Raw genomic sequence first — 19,711 nt, 5'->3', positions numbered from 1 at the left:
ATCCTGAATGAAACAGGAACCACTGAGACACAGACATGGATGTAACCTGACCTGGTTTATTCTTGAAAGGATTACTCTGGCTTCTAAGAGGAGAATGGACTGTAGAAGAGCAGGAGAAGACATAGGGAAGAGAGTTATGGGACCCCTGGGACAGGCCAGACGAGTAGCAGTTGGATTTGGCTTAGGATAGTGGAAATAGAAATCTTTTTTTTTTTTTTTAGTAATAGCAATACCTATATTGGCTAGTAAGTTGAAAAGGAGGGAGGAGAGACCCTAAAGGAAGGCAGACACATGTAATATCAGGGTTCTTCACACCACTGTGAGGCAGGGCATCCCAGTAGCCAGCAGCTTCACTTCCTCAGGAAGAATGCTGGCAAAAATCCCAGCTTTCCCAGCACCACAGGGCAAGCTACTTAACTTCACCATGCCTACCTCCTTATTTGTAAAAAAAAAAAAAAGGGGGGGGGAGGAGATTGTAATTATTGGCTCTTTGGGAAGATTGCTATGAGGAGATACACACAGTTTGTAAGGCATTGGAAACCTACTTAAGTTCACCAGTGTTGTCTACTATTACACTTGGCCAAGTTTGTTTGCACAAAACTTCTCATCCACAGATGGATGGGCACTTATTCCGGGTAGGTCTAGAAAACAACCTGAATGACAGGAGATCCTTGACGTTAAGTCTTGAGCTGGTAGCTAGCAGAGAACTCAATGTCATTCTAGAAAAGGCTCTGTGAGCATTGCCGGTGGAGGCAAAGGTTGAGACTAGCGTGGGCTTTGGACAGGAGTTGGCCTGATGCGAGCTTAGAGCACAGATGAGGCTTAGAGGAGACTAGATTGGAAAGGTGGGTACAGCTAGCTGGAGAAGAAGAGTGGAGAGCACAGAGCGTGGTGAGTGGTCAGCAGAAAGAGGAACTAGGGTGACAGTCAGGCTAAGTGTTCTTATTATACATGCGCAAGTCATGGCTGCTGCCCTTTCATAGGAGAAATGAAAACTTCAGGAAAAGGGGTCAGAGAAAGCATTGTGACTGGCACAGGAGTATGCACAGCCTTCCCTCCGGATGCCCCTTCAATCCTTAGTGGCACAATGTTAGGGCTAAGTTCTGTCTAGTTTAGACTCTTTTTACAGATGATGCAAGTTGGGTTAAGTACTTTGCCCTCAGGGGTCACAGTATCCCCCTTACACACACAAAGGAGTCACATAAATAAGAAGAAATTATGATCATAACCCCCTTGATGCACAGGAGCATGGAAAGATTCAGAACCATAAGGCAAAACAATGGGCTTTACGCTGGGCATGGTGGCGCACACCTTTAATCCCAGCACTTGGGAGGCAGAGGTAGGAGGATCGCCATGGGTTCAAGGCCACCCTAAGACTACATAGTGAGTTCCAGGTCATCCTGGAAGACTCTACCTCAAAAAGCCAAAAAAAAAAAAAACCGGAAAAATGGACTTTGCTCCTCTGATCTGTCACTGAATAACAGGCTGAGCTGACACTTCAGTTTTCAAGGCCTATCTGGTAACCTTTTCACAATAAGCATATTTTTTTCAATGATGCAGAATGCATTTTGCATTTTTAATCTTGGTATCTCCATCCATTGTTATCTTTCCAGAATTTTGGCTTAAATTTTGTCTTCCAATGAGCTAGTGACAAATACCAAAGTAAACACACACACACACATACACATACACCCCTCCTAACAAGTTTTTACTTTTGTTTTTTGAAACATTTGCATATGACATGGATGTTTCCCAGCTCAAGTGAATATGAAGGCGGCCATTTTCTTAACAAAGTCTGGAGGTGGGGGACACCATAGATTCTTTAAGACACACCAGGAAGCCCCTTGCACACACTGGAACTTCACCCACAGGGTGCACATCTATGGAAGCCAAGGCTGGGTTTGTCCTGTCCACCCGCTCAGGACAGCTTCCCTGACAATCCTCAATAATCACCTGCATAGGGGCACATGTTTCAGTGTCTTTCTGGGCATTTCCATTTCCCTCCATTTCGTGTGATTATACAAACTGACAGAATGACCTGTGGCAGAAAAAATGAGCGGGTTTGTAATTTAGGAAACCTCTGGCCCCGCTGACTCAAAGCAGGTTGTTTGTAAAAAGGAAATCCTGACCTCAGCTAACTGGCAAACTCTGTCAGAAGCAATAGAAAGAAGTGAAGGAGAAAGAACAGTACCAGGGACTTTTATTGGCAACAGAAGAAAAACGGATGCTCTGCCAGAGGAAAGCCCTAGGAGAACTGGCCACCGGAGGACCAGGACATGCCCCCGTCTCTGAGCATGACAACAGGATGGCAGGGCTCTGCTCAGGCTATGTGGACTACTTGTCTTCGGGAATCTGCTGCTTGGGACAATTGCTAGATTAATCACCCTCAGAATGGATTCCCTCCTGTTTGCAGAAGTTGGAGTCCCTGTGACCTGCACCATCTTTATCATAGATTCAATGCTCCAAGGCTCCCTAGATATAGGGGCTATAGGAGACATGGAGGCACTTTCCAGCTTTGCAGACTGCCCACGTGGCCTCTATCTGACACCTTGTCCTTGGCTCTGCTGTTGTCTACATGGCATCTGCACAGCACAAATCTTCCATGACCCCTGGGCAGTTACCTGATGCTTTCCCCATACAAATGAAAGAAAGCCTGAGAGTTGAGTTCTCTATCTAATACACTCAACTGGCTACTCACTCCCCAGTGCTTTGGCAAATGCTGTCTTGAGCCCCACCATGATGCTAATGGTCTGTCTGAGGCGGAGTTTGAGCTGCAGCTGTTGTCAGGTGAGGATGACCTGGGGGGACCATCCCTTGTCGGCAATGCCAGCCAGTGTGTGAAGGGTACTGTTGAGCTCTTAGTCATGGTACCAGTCCATGCAGCACAAAGCCCTCATGGCCCTAGGCCGGAAAAGCCCCTGTCTCAGGCTGTGTTCCTGTGTCATCTTCAGGCTTCCATTGTAGAACCAGTTGGGATAAATGGCTGTCTCTGATGGAGATAATACTAGATTTCGTGGACACACATACTTGGGGGAATGAGAGGTGTCAAAGTGGCAAAGAATTTTAATTTGTGATAGAAACCCTAAAAGTAGAGCAATGCATGTGATTGTGAGGACAAAGTCCCAAAGAGGAGGTGATAAGTTCATGGGCCTACATGAAAGGATAGAACAGGCCTGTTCTATCCTTTCATGTAGGGTCCGAAAGCTACGCTTAGTCCTCACCAAAGCCCCCAGCAACTTGCTTGCTTGCCTTGCGCTGGGTTAGTCCCCGACACAGCAAGCATGCTTCCTTTATCCCTCTCTCAACCCTCCCATGCGTGTTTCTGCTGCCGTCTCCTTGTGCATATCACCTGCATTCTTCCAGTGGCCCTGGAAGAGCTCCATGTGGCCACCCTCGCTTGGACCCGGGTCCGGCACAGCTGCCAGATGGAGCTCTTTCAGAATGAAACTCAGGCTCCTCCCAGGCTCCTCAGTTCCTCCAGGCACCCAAAGTGCACCTCCACATCACAGCCTGTGCACTTGCTCTCTGCCTAGAGAACTCTCTGAAGTGCTGTTCTACTCCGCCTTGCTGGCGACAGCCTAGGCACTGCACCCTGTGCATGCCTTTCTGGCCATTCCTCTAAAGGAGACAGCTGCTTTCCCACAAGGCCCTGCTGTCCTTAATCACAGATCCCCTGTTTGTTTCCTTCCTCACACTTGCCATAATTCATCATATTTAGTCAGCTCTCAGTAGGCTGCAACTCCAGAAAGAGGAAGGATATTGCTACCACTCGACTTACTCAGCAACTCTAGCAATGCTTATTATGTTAACAACTTCTCTATTTATGTTTACAAGAATAAAAATAAAATATTTGCTGACTACATGGATGCACAAACAATGCACAAGTAAGCAAAGACACTGGGAACCAATCGTGCGATGTACCTTGGAGACATTTTGAGACTCTGTTCATTGAAATGAAGATGGGGTGGCATGGGGGAAATGGGCAGATGAGCAAGAACAAGAGAGAAAAGCCTGAAAAACTGAGGGGGCCCAGGGTCTGTACTCAGACTTGAGAATTTAGGCTTCATTTTACGTACTTTTCCTTTGTTTTGATGAAGCCATCCAAAAAAAAATAAAAAGTCTTACCCTGAGGGTTGATAGATGCCTATTCATTTGATTTATCAAGAATAAATGTGAAGAAACAAGACGTGTGGGAGGTGGTAGTAATAATTCCAGCACAACATAAGAAGGGTCTGTTCAAAGGAAGCCCTGGGGACAGAAAACTGGAAGGAAGCCGCCCAGCAGGTGTCCAGAGGCAGGGCTAGTGAGTGGAGGAGCGGGCCTCCAAGACCCTCTTTCTCTCCGGTTGCCTTCCAACCCTGGCCAGGAGCTGGCTGGATGCAGTCATGTTCAAAGTTGCATGTAATTAAGTCAGAGGGGTCCAGCCGAGGGGCGGGTGTTGGTTCATTTTAAATTGTCTCACTGTTCTCAGGCTGGAGGGCTTTGCTGTCTGGAAGTAATTTTAGATATCATTGAGTGTGTATGCTGCAGTGAACTAACTATTCGGAGGGGCAAGAATAGCAGCCTGGTTTCCCGGATGGCTCCAGCAATCAGGCCAAAGTCCTTTGTACATAATTGAGGAAATGTCACTTTCCCATGTCAAATGGGGGAGAAGGGGTTGATGGAAAGGGATTAGAAAGATGTTAAACTTTCCATATGAAGGCCTTTATTATCCACCCTCAAGTCACTACTAAAATCGTAGCAGGAGGTAATTTCTGGCCCAACTTCTGCCATCTTTGGGCAAGGCCTGTGGACACAGACAGTGAACAGCATCTGCTGCTCAACCCTCCCAGTAACAGGGGCGCGGTGTCATGGTAGAGGTGCCAAGCGCTCGGGGGCTTGGAAACTCCTTCACACAAGCCCCCTTTGATTCTGTCCCTAGCACTTGTTTCCAAGCGCAGACTGCACCTCAGACAAACAGCAGCGTGGTGACGAAAAGGAAAAGAAAGAAATAAAGAGGAGAACAAGAGTATGTCGAGAAACGAGTGCTCATTGCATTATTGTGGACACTCAAAGGCCTAAGCCACAGAAGAGAATTCTTCTACTCCTGATATGCTCAAGACTTGGACAAGTGCTCACCAGGCCCCAGTCATCAAAGTCTCTGTGAGCGGGCTGGAGAGATGGCTTAGTGGTTAAGCACTTGCCTATGAAGCCTTAGGACCCCGGTTCAAGGCTCGATTCTCCAGGACCCATGTTAGCCAGATGCACAAGGGGGCGCATGCATCTGGAGTTCATTTGCAGTGGCTGGAGGCCCTGGTGCGCCCATTCTCTCTCTCTCTCTATCTGCCTCTTTCTCTCTCTGTTGCTCTCAAAATAAACAAAATAAATGAAAAAAAAATTTTTTTTAAAAAAAGTCTCTGTGAGCATGAGACCAGACAGCCATCTCGGGGTAGAGGGGAGCATGGGACTGATCAGGATGCTTTGCTACACCCTGGCCCTTCAGAAAAGAATCCATCACCACCTCAGCTCCTCATGTGCCCAACTGTAGGAACCTCTCACTGAGAAATCGCCACAGGCCTCATTGCCTAGCTCACTCAGTAGTTCAAAGATACCCAAGGCTTTCCATCATTTCGATTCCTCCCAAAGTAATTAAAATGCAAAAGGAATGGGACGAGCTGATGGAAGAGGCACACACCCTTGTTGGAACAGTCATGTTTTGAAAAACTTCTGCCCTCTGGGGTTGAAAGCATTTCTTGGCCCAGTGGAATCAAGAGGTACCACGACAGTTCCAGAAATGTTTCCAGCGCCTGACCTTGATATTTATTTGCAAAGACTGACAGGAAATCGGTGCTGTGTGATCCATGAAAAACAAAAGAAAATGCAGGAATCAGAAAAAACAACAGACTGCCCCTAAACAGCCTCACAGCAACAGACCTTAAAGAATACGAAAGGCTAGAAAAATAGTTCCCTTTGACACACAGTCTTTCAACATGCTCTGATGACCTACTCCATACCCAGTTTTGGGCTAGAGACTGATGTTCCTATTTCCTGGGGTGGGGACCACTTTGAAGTGAAGGATTCAGACTGCTGTAAGATACAATGAGGTACAAGAGGATGGCAGAAGTTCTTTGGGAGGACTCCCAGCATAATCTGATATTTAAACTGTCTCATGAAGAACAGGTAGGAATTTCATTGATTAAAAAGAACCAGAAGAGCATAGCTAGGGAGAAGAACAGATAAGTCTGAGCAACTCAGAAATTAAGGCTTAATTGGATGACCTGGTAAGTCATTGATCACTACTTACGTTGCGTGTTCAATTCCAGCATCTTGTAACATAGCAAGATATGTGCCATGTTGCACAAATCCTCTAGAGAGAATCAACCAGCTAGTAAGCACAAGGTAGGTGATGTTCAGTGTCATGTCACACAATATTTTGGTGAGTAATAGACCATCAACAACTGACCTCCTGTGAGATCACACTGCTTAGTGATGGTGAGGCAATCGTAGTCACTTCATTATGTTCTTAGAGTAATGGAACTATCCTCCCAAGTTAAATCTTCTGAATATATATTTGTACATGCTACACCATGAATCTACCTTAAAATGATGATATAAATAAATTGCACATAAAATGACAAATCTGTATTTCTACTGATATGAGTTCCTAAGAGTAGACCAATTCCCAGTTCCAAAGTAAAATAGAGGCTATCAGAGATTTTGGCTAGGGGTGGGTGAGAAGCTATTGTTTACTAGGTACAGAGCTTTCATTAGGGTAGAATGAGATGCCCTAGGCATCCGTAATAGTGATTGTTATGTACATTTTATAGATAATTAATGCCATTGAACTATACACATGAAATCATTAAAATGTTTTAAAAATCTTTTTTTTTAATTTAAGTGATAACTGTCTGGAATAAGGAAACATAAGTTTTTTGAAATTTCTTTGCATATGTGTGTGCATGTATGTTGGGGGGTATGTATGCAATATGTGTGTATGCACATGGAGGATGGTGAACAACCTTGGGTGTCATCCCTCAGTTACACTGTCTACCTAATTTTTTTTTTTTTAATGAGAGAGAGAGAAAGAGAGAGAGAGAGAGAGAGAGAATTAGTGCACCAGGGCCTCCAGCCACTGCAATTGAACTCCAGATGCATGTACCACCTTGTACGCTTGTGTGACCTTGCACACTTGTGTCAGCTTGTGCGTTTGCCTTATGAGGGACTTGGAGAGTCAAACATGTGTCCTTAGGCTTTGCAGGCAAGTGCCTTAGCTGCTAAGCCATCTCTCCAGCCCCTGTCTGCCTATTTTTGAAACAGTTTCTATTGGCCTGTAGCTCATCAATTAGGCTAGACTGGCTGGCCAGCAAGACCCACGGATCCTCCTTGTATCTACTGCCCCAACTCTGGCGTCAAAGGTGCATTTAACCACATCTGGAATTTTTACATGGGCCCTAGAGATCAAAATTAGGTCTCATGCTTGCAAGGTAAACACTTTACCAACTGAGCTGTCTCTGCCCCTTGTCCATTTAAAAAGAAGGTTTTCTACTGTCAGTGTTCTCTGAAGCAATGTATAGTAAGCGGGCCAATCCTATCTCATGCCCATTTCTCCCAGAAACCACTGTGAATTTAATCCATCAGATTCTTGCATTTCACAAGCTATTACTCCAACTATTTCCACTAAAGTCTTTCAGGAGTTCATCTGGCTAGAATCAGATGCTCTAATTGTCACATTTGTCATTTATAGTGTTACTTTGGATATAAAAGGGACATCATGAAGTTTCAGATTTCCCACAGGATACAGCTATAGGGCTATATTTACATATGAATACATCTGTGTATAATAATTGTAAGTATAATGTCTTAACACTATTGGTTTACATGACACCTAAGCTTTTAGTTACCATAGGTATTGTTCCACATCAGTACTTACATTGTTTTTTCACTTTCAATAGCTACCTAGCATTACTATATATAATATACTATATGTACTATATGTAAGCAGCATAAGTTATTTATATATCTACCAGTAATAAAAATTAATGCAGTTTGCTACTTATATCCTTATTATAAATTATGCTGTAATAAGGATTCATACAGATAGGAAGATAGATGCATTTATAAATGCCCAGAAGCAAATCAAATTGGTAAGTTTTCTAGAAAACAATGGAAAAGTAAACAAGCATGATTATTTGAATACCACTAAAATTGTGCCAAACTTTTCTGCAAAAATATCTTTTTCCTTTTTTTTTTCCAAGGTAGGGTCTCACTCTAGCCCAGGCTGATCTGGAATTCACTATGTATAGTCTCAGGGTGGCTGCAAATTCACGGCGATCCTCCTACCTCTGCCTCTCGAGTGCTGGGAATAAAGGCATATGCCAACATGCCCAGCTTTCTGCAAAAATATATTTATCATCTTTAGTATGGTGGCGCATGTATATAATTCCAGCACTCAGGGGCTGAGGCAGGAGAATCATGAGTTTAAGGTCATTCTGGGGTTGATTGTGACACCCTACCTAAAAATTTTTTATTTTAAAGATTTTTGCTTCTATCAAAAGTATTGTGGGCTTAGTGATTAAGACGCTTGCCTGTGAAGCCTAAGGACTTGGGTTTGATTTGCAAAGACCCACATAAACCAGATGCACAAGATGGCACATGTATCTGGAGTTTATTTGCAGTGGCTGGAAGCCCTGGAGTGACCATTCTCTCCCTCTCTCTCTCTCTCTCTCTCTCTCTCTCTCTCTCTCTCTCTCTCTCTCTTTCTCTATCTAGTTTTTTTCTCTTTCTCTCCCTCTTTCCCTCTCTCAAATAAATAAATAAAATATTTTTTCTAAAAAAATATATTTTTTAAAGGCATGGCGGTGCATGCCTTTAATCCCAGCACTGGAAAGGCTGAGGTAGGAAGATTGCTGTGAGTTCAAAGCCAATCTAAGACTACCTAGTGAATTACAGCTCAGCTTGGGCTATGAGACCCTATCTCAAAAAACAAACAACAAAAAAATAAGTGTGGTGAAATCTAGCAGGCTTCTTAGACTTCCAGAGTCTTATTCCCAGAGATTCTGAAGTGATAGATCCGAGGTAGGGTCTTGAGATAGTATTATTTTTTAAAATTTATGGTAGTTCAGATTCTTCCTAAATTTTATTTTTGGCTCATTGATCTAAACACAGGTTCAATAATATTGTGTATTTTATTAGCAAAATTAAAAAAGTATAGGACATTATTGACAGAAAGCGTAGGAGCCTCTTCCTCTCTCCCTGCTTACAAATAAATAAAAATATATTTTTAAAGTTACCCCAAAACTATTGTAATGGAAACCGTGTGATACTAGCACTGAAATGGACAAAATTGCCAAAGAAACAGAAAATGAAAACCACACTTACCCTCTCCTTAGTTTATGGCTGGGATGACAGGACAGCAGGCAAAGGATGGCCTTTCCAATAAATGCCACATCAGTTACGTCTCCAAATGAAAAAAAGAATCTTGGCCACATGCAAAGCAAAAATTCTGATATCTTGTGACTCCAAATATAAAATAATAGAAATCTTAGAAAAATATACCTGGCTTTATCTTTATACCTTCAGATAGCTGCTTCCTTAAATGGACACATGAGTGAGAATTAATCACAGATCATAAAAAAATGGGTGATTAATGACAAACCTAGAGATAGTATGAGTAATAACTAAAGTGTCAGCCAACAAACTGGGGACTTCTGCCTCTGTACTCCAGGAAATACTTCATTCCTCCTCATCCATCCATTATATATTCTAGTTTAATTACCTAAATTCTCCTCCAGTTTCTTAGCTCAATGACAGCAAGCTCTATATCTGCTACTCCATTACATATCTAGTACATGGCTCATGGCAGCATAGATTAACAATATATAAAGATGCATCTAGATGATGGAACACTGAGAACCCACCAATCAGATGGTCTCTGACCATATATATATATTTCAGTAAGCAGCATGCTGTAGATGAAAGACAGTATGTTGTTTAGTGGAAGAAAAATATTCAAGATATAAATAATATATAGTACATACATATATAACTATTCACATCCATAGTAAAAAATTAGATGAATAAACAGTAATCTCTCAGGACCAACAGGCGTTCCAGGATCGTCTATGTACGAAAATTCTCAACTGCTCAAATTCCTTGTACAAAATGGTGTGTTGTTTGCATATAACCTATGAATAGCCCTCTGTGTAGTTTAAATCATATCTAGATATCTAGATTGCTTATAATACTTTTGTAAATGATTATCATTTTGTATTGCTCAATGAATAATAGGAGAATGTCTCTTCACACGTGAAGTGATTATTTCTGGTGAGATTTTGAAACATTTTAATTTCCTGAATTATTTTCTGCAGTTTCTAGTGAGCAAATGGCATGTTTAGCAGTGAATCAGAGAGGGTTTTCCGGAAACAGACTCTCCTATTTTTCCTACTGGTGGTATGATATTACTAAAACAATTTAAATGATATTTTAAAGGTTTAAATAATTAAAAATTCCAACTTTCTTCTGTGTGTGTATGCATGTGGCTAAGCATTTTGTGTGGGTGCACGTTTGTGTGTGCATGCAGGTGCACATGTGTGCATGGGCATGGGGAAACCAGAGAACAAACTCAGATAAGCTCCTCAGGCACTATCCATATTTTTTAAGACAGGCTCTTTCCTTGTCCCAGAGCTTGCCAACCAGGCTAGAGTGGCTGGCCAGCAAGCCCAGGGATCCACGTGTCCCCACCTGTCCCTGCCGCCCCAGCACTGGGACTAAAAGCACACACCCCCACACCCAGCTTTTCACTGGATTCTGGAGAATGTAAGGTGAGGATTGTGCCCACGGAGCCATCTCTTCAGCCCCAAATCTCAATATTCCCTGATAACTGTCTTGTCAGGACTCAGTTCAAACAGCCCACAGTCTGCCAATAGCTAATTCCATTTGGGACTTTCTGACTGTCTGTGAAATCTGCTTTCCTTCCTGCTGTCCTGTCCATGTTGTAAAGGAGCCTGGGCCACTGGACAGACCAGTCTTCTGCAGTGGCTGGCAGTCTTGGCTTGAACTCTTCACTGTTTATGTCTCTGCATGCATTCGAGGAAAGAATATTCATGCATTGCACTCTGAATACCTGTACCTCCCTTAGAAGACAGAAGGTAAGATGTGGTGTTGACCCCTAAAGCTCTTAGGGAATCCCAGACTCTCAGGGACAAGGTACCCATGAGCACATGAACAATGAAGAGCAGCATTTCCCACATTCCCCTCAAGGCACTACTCTAATGCCTGAGGTCACTCTCTCGGCTTTGTAAATTATTAGGGCTCACAGGATGGGAGGTTTGGGCTTCTGGTTGCTTAACTCCATGGCTCTGGGCCTGTGGCAAGGCAGCACGCCAATGCAGGAGCACGCCGTGGAGCAGGCAGGCAGCAGAAGCGATGGACATCCCTGGCGTACCTCGCAATACCTTCTAATGACATACCTTCAACGACCTGAAGACCTTCTAGTAAGGTCTACCTCCCAACAGAGCTACCCTGGGTACTAAGCCTTTGCCACATGAGCCGGTCGGGGGCAGTTCAGACCCAAACTATGGTGAAGGCCACGGTCTTTGTACTATATAGGCAGTTGCCAACCACTCCCATGTCTCACTCATGACATTAAGCTGCATTTTACTATTCCCCCAATGGTAAAGTATGTGCTCATGGTAGAAACGTTGCAAAGTATAAAAATATAAATGAATAATAAATGCATATATACAACTTACACACCTGAGTGACCAATTAAAATTTCAATCGATTTGTTTTTAATCCTTGCCTGTTTTGTCCTTACATATTTGAGATGCAATTGCATGTGCAACTTTCTATCTTGTGTATCCTGACAATTTAGAAGCTTCTACCCACGTCATCAAATGCTCTCCAAATGTCACAGTTTAAGGCAGCATGATAGTCCATTAGGGGACTGAGGCCTGGAGCTAAAGGAAGAGCTAGCACTGGAAAGTGTGAACCAAAGAGCTAGACAAGAGGATTATCACATTTGATCCCTAAAACTTTATGAGATCAGTGGGGTTATTAATTCTACTACTCAGAAAAATATCCTCAGCTACTAAGCTATAAATTCAGTGCCCATCATCACAGAGCTGGTAAAGAGCAGAACTAGGATACAAACCTACAAAGTCTGGCTCAAAGCACCGGCTTACCTGCTCCGTTCTGCTGCCTGCCCGGAGTAGTTCGTTTTGATAGATAATTGCTGAGATTGGCTGTATGCCAGGCACTGGGCTGAGCCCTTTACATCCATTATCTTACCCAATTCTTAGCATCATCTTGCTTTCACATGTAAGAAAGCTGAGTCCAGAAGTGTCCAATGTGTTGAAGATTACACAAACTGGCAACGGTAGTCTTAAATTTGAACCCAAGTTTCTGACTCCAGCCACCAGTTTAACTCTTCTAAAGCATAAAACAGTGTCACTGCCAAGTCTAATGTCATGGAGCTTTCTTGCTAATAGAATTATATTTAAGGTTTTTGTTTAAGTATTTGATTCACTTTGAGGTTTTATTTTTTTTTTTACATTTAGTGTAAGATTAAGATGCAACTTCATCCAAATGTGGGTGAAGTTTCTCAAGCACCACTTGTTGAAAAAAGCGTCCTCCTATTGCTGAATGTTCCTGAAACCTTTGTCCCAAACTTATTTGGTCATATATATTTGGCTGTGCTTCTTTGCTCTCTCTCTCCTATTTCATTAGTCAATATGTTCTTTAGGCCAGTATTATACTATTGTGATGATGTAGTTTGGGGATAAATTTGGAACGACCTCCAACTTCGTGGTTTTTTAAATTCTTATTTTATTTATTATTTATTTGCAACAGAGAGAGAAAGAGAGAATGGCATATCAGGGTCTTTTGCCACTACAAACAACTTCCAGATACATGTATCACTCATGTGCACCTGGTTTTATTTTGGGTTCTAGTAAATCAAATCCAGGCTGCGAGTTTTTGCCAGCAAACAACTTTAACTTCTGAGTCATCTCTGCAGCCCCCGACCACCAATTTTGTTCATCTTTTTCAAGATTGTCTTAATCAACTGTGGTTCCCTAGAAATCCAAATAAATTTTAGGATGAATTTTTCTTTTTAAAAACCGTTCTCATGATTTTTTATTTTCTCTGTTATTGTTGAATCATATTAACACATAGTTCTTGAGAATTACAAAGAAAAGACTATTTCACATTTCTGTGGCAAAATATCTGACAGAAACAAAGGTAGGGGGCTGGAGAGATGGCTCAGCAGTTAAAGCACTGGTTGCAAAGCATAATGACCTGGGTTTGATTCCCCAGTACCCAGGTAAAGCCCAATGCACAAAGTAGTGTGTGTATCTGGAGTTCATTTGCAGTGGCTGGAGGCACTGGTGTATCCATTCTCTCTGTCTCTCTTCTTTTGTCTCTCCCTGCTTAAAAACAACTATTAATTAAAAAAAAAGAAAAAGATAAGAAATAAAGGTGGAATGGTTCATTTTCTCCATAGTTTCCCAGGTGTTGGCCCGCAGTCATTTCACACATGCTTCCAGTACCACTGATGAGGCTGAATTCCCGGGGAGCATGTTGGAGGCAAGCTGCTCACATCATGGTGGACAGACAGGAAACAGGGAGAAGACAGAAAGGGACCAGAAAAAGGAACATCTTTACAGAACGCATTCCCATGACCAACTCCAAACAGATTCCACCTCCCAAAATGCCATGCTCACTAACATGGATTCCTCAAGGTGTTAACCTGGTGGATTTTTCTGTTTCCCTAAAAAAAACAATTCCTTGCTATTTTAAAGAAGTCCATAACCAAGACTGGCAAACCAATTATCTTAAATTTCTGTGAGTGTGAGGAGCCACCCATCTTCCTCCACTTAATTGTATCTATTTCAGTGGTAGCCATTTGTATTTTTATCCCCCGACAGAATCTAGTATTGAGTCAGGTACTGTATAGTACTCAAATAATACCTGTGAATGAATCAGGATAACAGAGCATCAGATACTTATGTCCTTATCTGATAAGGACTAAAACATCTTAAGAGCCGAAACAAAATGAACTGAAAATAAACAGATGTCCCTTTTATGAACAGACTTCAGATTTCTCAGTAAAAGAAAACAAAGTTCAATCCTGGCTGGCACAAACACACATCATAATTTCCATGATTATGTAAGAGCTACAATGGAGACACAATACAGTGTGGGGTTTTATCCACAGTTTAAAACAAGCAAAATCTTTCCTTCTATCTGCCTCCCCTAGCCAACTATGGCTTAATAAAATCTAAGGGTGATATATATACAAAGCCTGCTGACCATCAGGGATAAGTGGTTTATTATTTCTGAGACTATATTACCAGCTGTGTACTTATTGTAAATGCTCAAGATTGGACATGGTTTATTCTATTTATAGCATTTAATGCTATTTTTTAAGTTTAAATAAACAGATTGAAGAATTGAAGTCCGCATAGTAATGTTGTTATATAATATAAAAGGTATGAAACATAAACCTTTTCCTTCCTTCTGCGGACTCTAATGAAACTACCAGTTGTTTATTTTAGCACAAGACACTCTTGGCCTGCAGAGCACAGGAAAGGCAGAAGAAAGCATGCTTTGATGCTCCTACAGTTAACCCAAGAGGCCTTGTAAACCAAGATAGCAAAACTGTCTTGGCCCTGCCAGCCCTGGACCTGTCTTCACCATGCCCCCCTCCCTTGGTAAACACAACAGGCCAGCAGTGGTGGTGTGAGGGAAGAGAAGTCTTTTTTTTTTTCCCCCCTGGGCCAGAAATATTTAACCTTTTCTGGGACACAGACACCTTTGAAATCTGATGAAATGTTCTGACTTTTGATTCCTCCACCCATAGCCAAATACAAGCATAATTGTACAATATGACATGTGATTTTGGTGACTTCCCAGGCGAGAACCTAATCCATTACTGACTGCCACCCTCATATTATGTGCTGTGCTGAGGGAATTAAGAAAAGGTGACAGACATTAACATCACAAGTGATGAAGTTTGGGCACACGGGTGAATGAGTGGTTTGATGGATGTATTTGCTGGCTTGTTTTAATGGATTTTCCAGGAAAAGAACTTGACAGGTGGAACACCTAGGCATGGTGAAGGGCCTTGCCAGGGATGTGTGTAAAGAAATGAGTCTTGCCAAAAGGGGGGCCTGGCCTGCACCTCAGCCTGTAACCCGTGTCTTACTTGACAAGAAGATTTTTGTTAGGGAGGAAGAGGACCACACTAGAGTGTAGAGCATGGGCTGACCACCACAGGAAGCTCAACGGTGTGCTTCAGGGTGAGGCCGGGCTTAGAGATGCCCGCAGTCGGCTATGCAGGTCATCCCTCTGTCAGTGAGATTTCATTACACACGCTGGAGACTGAGGTTCACGTGAGCTGCCTTGGACAGCAGAGCTCCATGGTATTGTCAAAAGTCCACACCAGGAAGGAAATATGTACCTGGCGGAGGAGGGAGTGGATGTTTCTTGTGTTTGCAGCCTTCCTAGACTCAATCTTATGTGCCTTTTCTATTGGCGGATTTTGAAAGCTTTCCATAAGGTTTCTAAGTTCTTGATGAAGTTTGAGGAGCACTCATGAACTTGCTGTTGGTATCGGGGTGAAGGCTGCCCTGGAACTGTGCCACTGGACTTTGATATCAGATCCTAACTCCTTGCAGTTGGCGGCTGAACACCTGGGTAGGTTGAGCAGCCTGGAGAAGTGTGGCTTTACTCTTAATATTGGGTCAATCAGAGCAGCCACTTCTGGGCATATCCCAGTATCTCCTAGGATCCTGGGTGGTCTGCTCTCCAAAGGTGGGGAAAAGCTGTCGGAATTTCTAGCCATATTCCCCTTAGTCAACATGGCTACGGAGGCCACCTGCACTCCCTGTGTGGAGCACTGCTGCTGGGCCCATGAGCCATTCAGATCAAGGCAAGTAAATAACCCTCCCCAGGGGAGAGCCACGCATGTAGCCTTTCATACTCAAGTTCACTACAAGAGTGGAAAGGAGCTTACACAAACAGACCTGCAGGTGCAACTTTCTAGAACATCATTATAACAGTTCAGTGTGTAGAGATTTTTGCTTTTAACAAAAAGAACTTCTCATTTTTATTTATTTGAGAGAAAGAGAAAGAAAGACAGGCAGAAAAGAGGGTGAATATGGGCACTCCAGAGCCTCATGCCACTGCAAACTAATTCCAGATGTATGTGTGACTTTGTGCATCTGGCTTTATGTGGGTTCTGGGGAATCTAACCCAGGCTGTCAGGATTTGGAAGCAAGTACCTTTAATCCTTGAGCAATTTCTCCAGCCCAGGAAACACCTTTTTAAGTGGACCATGGCTATCACAAATTGCAGTCCCTGCAGGTCGTTTGGTTCTGTTTGTACTGATTGATAGGATCTTGAGAGAAGTAAGTGGCATCCAAGCTACTAAGAGGAATTGGCTATTTTTGATACCATATCTATTTTCATCACTTATTGAAGAAGAAACCCAGATGACAGATATCTGGTTACCAAGATAAGCAAATGAAATAAACAAGCATGTCCTCTTGGGGAGGTGGACAACAGGTTCAGTGGTTTCCAACATGATGATATTGGTTAATCTTGATTATCAACCTGATGGATTTGGGATCACCCAGGCAACCAACTTCTGGATGTTTGTGAGGGCATTTACAGAGAGGTTTAACCGAGTTTGGGGAAAATCCCCCATGGATGTGGGTGGCACAATTCTGTGAGCTGGGCTCCCAGACTGAATGAAAAGGAGACAGTCTACTGAGTATGCGTACTCATCTCTCTGTTTCCTGGCTGTACTTGCAATATGAGCAGCCATGTCGCACTCTGCCGTCATGTCTTCTCCACCACCGTGGGCAGCACCTTCAAACCATGAGCCCAAAGAAACTCCTCCCACCTTAAACTGCTTTGGTCAGGTGCTTTGTCACAGAGATTAGAAAAGCAGCTAATGTAAGCATCTTTTTTTCCCTTTCTCCTTCCCTGTCTTCGAAAGCACTGTGGCAGTCAAAGCAAGAGCAAATCAATATCCCTGGTCTCCTAGGGTGTCCCGAGGACGTGGAATGAGCACTGCATACACTTAGAGCACTTGAGTTTGGCTTCAAGACACCAGGAGACGATTCTGCTCTGGCTGACTCACAGCCCAGTAAGGAGAACAGAGTGCACGCGCCTGGGAATGTGAGATGCAGGGGACAACTGGGACTACACAGAAGAACCTTGAATAATCAAATGATATCAGTGTACTGGGATGCAGGGGGAGCCTTCACTCCTTTCTGAAATGCAACACAGAAGTGTATAAAACAAGTGTTTGAACAAAATTATGGGTGTGACAAAGAAATGGTACTAATTACATGAGAGAATTAGGATATGAGCATTAGGGGAAGATGGAATTTCAACAAGAAAAATGCAAACAAGAAAAGAAGTAGCTTTATTCATACCCGACTTACCCTAAGCCAATTAAGACCCAAAGAAACAGCCAGCCAGCATTTTAAGCCCAAGGCTGGTTCTTATCATCATGGGGTTTGACCACCACAAAGAGTCATTCCATGACCTGAGTGGCTGAGGGGAGAAGCTAGTCGGTGACTGAAATATAGACCTGTCTTATTGGGTTTTATTTGATTTTCAAGGTAGGGTCTCACGCTAGCCCAGGCTGTCTTGGAATTCACTATGTAGCCTCAGGCTGGCCTCTAACTCACAGCCATCCTCCTACCTCTGCCTACTGAGTACTGGTACTAAAGGTGTGCCCAGCCCTGTCTGATTGTTTTTAAGATAGCAAATCCAAAGTGTAGGGACACAACACTGGAACAACCTCACACATGGCTCATACCCAGGAATAGTGAGAATAGGCAACTAAGAGAGAAGCATCATCATGTCTCAGAGGCAACAAAAAAGCAAAGGACTTCAATGACCAGGAAAGTGACAGGAGCTCCACCCATTGACTGGCATAGGTCCAGATAGAGATGGGGAGAAGCCTGGCCCATCGAGTCTGACCCATTGTCTACAAGTCCTAAAACTGCAGTGGACCAGAAGTATTTAAGAATCCATCTTGTGCATGAGTGTATCCAGCTCCGGGACAGCCAAGTGGGACAAAAGAAGGAAGAAATGGTGCTGCTGGGACGTGAGTTAAGTATCCTTTCAAGATTTGACCTCTCGTGGGGGTCAGTAGAAGGAAACGCATGCATATTCATTAAGATGGCAATGACATCAGGCAATTCAATGTAATCAAATAAACAGACATAGTAAAGACAATGGTGGGGATGCTGGGTCAGAAAGCCCTACTTAAATGTCAGGGAATTGTTCTCAATCAGTGTATCCCAATGAAACCTCACGAAGGGATAGAAATGTTCCACATCTGTTGCTGTCCAATATGGTAGCCACAGACTTCCTGTGGTGAGTGAACACCAGGAATATTGCCAGTGGCTACTTCATTAGGCAGTGTGCTTCCAAATCCAGGAAACAGTCAAGAGCATTACAATCAATGCAAACAGAGTATTCAGATGGCTAGATGCACTATAAGTAAAGATGAGTCCCAGTTGCTTTCCAGTTGCTTTGGATAAAGAAGATACATCCAGGGAGAAGTGCTGTGTAACTCTGGCTTCTGCATGTGACAAGGTCATTGCATTCATGAATTCACATCAGATAGGGTCACCTTCACAAGATCTGCCCATGACAGGGCCAGTCAACATTTTGTTGTAGGTAGGGGAGGGGATTGAAAGGACACGCCTCTCCTTAATGAGATAATGACAGCTAAAGGTAATAGAGGACTAGGAGTCATTCTCTAATGGCACAATCATTAGTAAGAGGTGAGAAGGAATAAAGTGAGAGTGGGAGCAATAAGGAGGGCCTATATGATCAAAATGTAAAACATATCTATGAAATGTCAAAAAAAATTTAAAAATTGAAAGAAAAAGAAGACCCATTCATGAGGTGGCATTAAGGCAGCACTGCATGATGTGCTTTAGAAGCATCCCCACATCCATTCGCACTTCTGGGAAAGATGGAATGCTGGACCAGATGGATGGAGGTATGTTGCCTTTGATGAACGTATGGAATGTTTCCTGTGTTTCCCTTTGATCCATTACCCACTCCCTGGCAAGAGACTAGGGGCCTCCAGTGCTCTCTCTATCCTACCTGAAAGGAACTTATGTTTTCTAGATTTGTTCTAGGAAAAACACAGTTTTAACATTTAAAACTCTGTCCCTGATGTGTACTGAGGTTACTTGAAGCCATGTCTCTGTGTGTTAAGAGAAATAAATGTTTCCCTATTCATCTCTTCACCAGCAGCTGACATCAGTGACATCAGTGCCCAAGAAAATTATGGAAAATACCAGCAAAGGAGAGGCCTCCCTTTCAGGCACTGAGACTCACCACACAGTTTCTGGGGTTCTCCCACTTTTTGGTCTTGGATAATTTGAGAAATGCTACAGACATGTAACACTCATTCCACACGAGAGCTGTCACCTTCTGACATTCTTCTGAGGATCAAACACTAAGGTGAATCTAAGATAATCAGAGGGTAAGACCCCATCTCAACAGAAAGAAAGAGTCTACTAAGAAACACATGGAGAGTCTGAGACTATGGCTTCCACTCCCTGTAACTTCACTTTTCTTGTCTGTAAATGGACATTGAAAGCACTTACTAAGAAGAGAATAATTAGATAAAGAGATGCAACAACCAAATGTAATGGGTGACCTTATTTGGATCCTGATATACAGAAAATAATTG

The sequence above is a fragment of the Jaculus jaculus genome, chromosome 2 (genome assembly GCF_020740685.1).
Source record: "Jaculus jaculus isolate mJacJac1 chromosome 2, mJacJac1.mat.Y.cur, whole genome shotgun sequence".
NCBI classification, from domain to species: Eukaryota; Metazoa; Chordata; class Mammalia; order Rodentia; family Dipodidae; genus Jaculus; species Jaculus jaculus.
The sequence above is the reverse complement of the archived record's forward strand: the minus strand, read 5'-3'. Positions refer to the sequence as shown.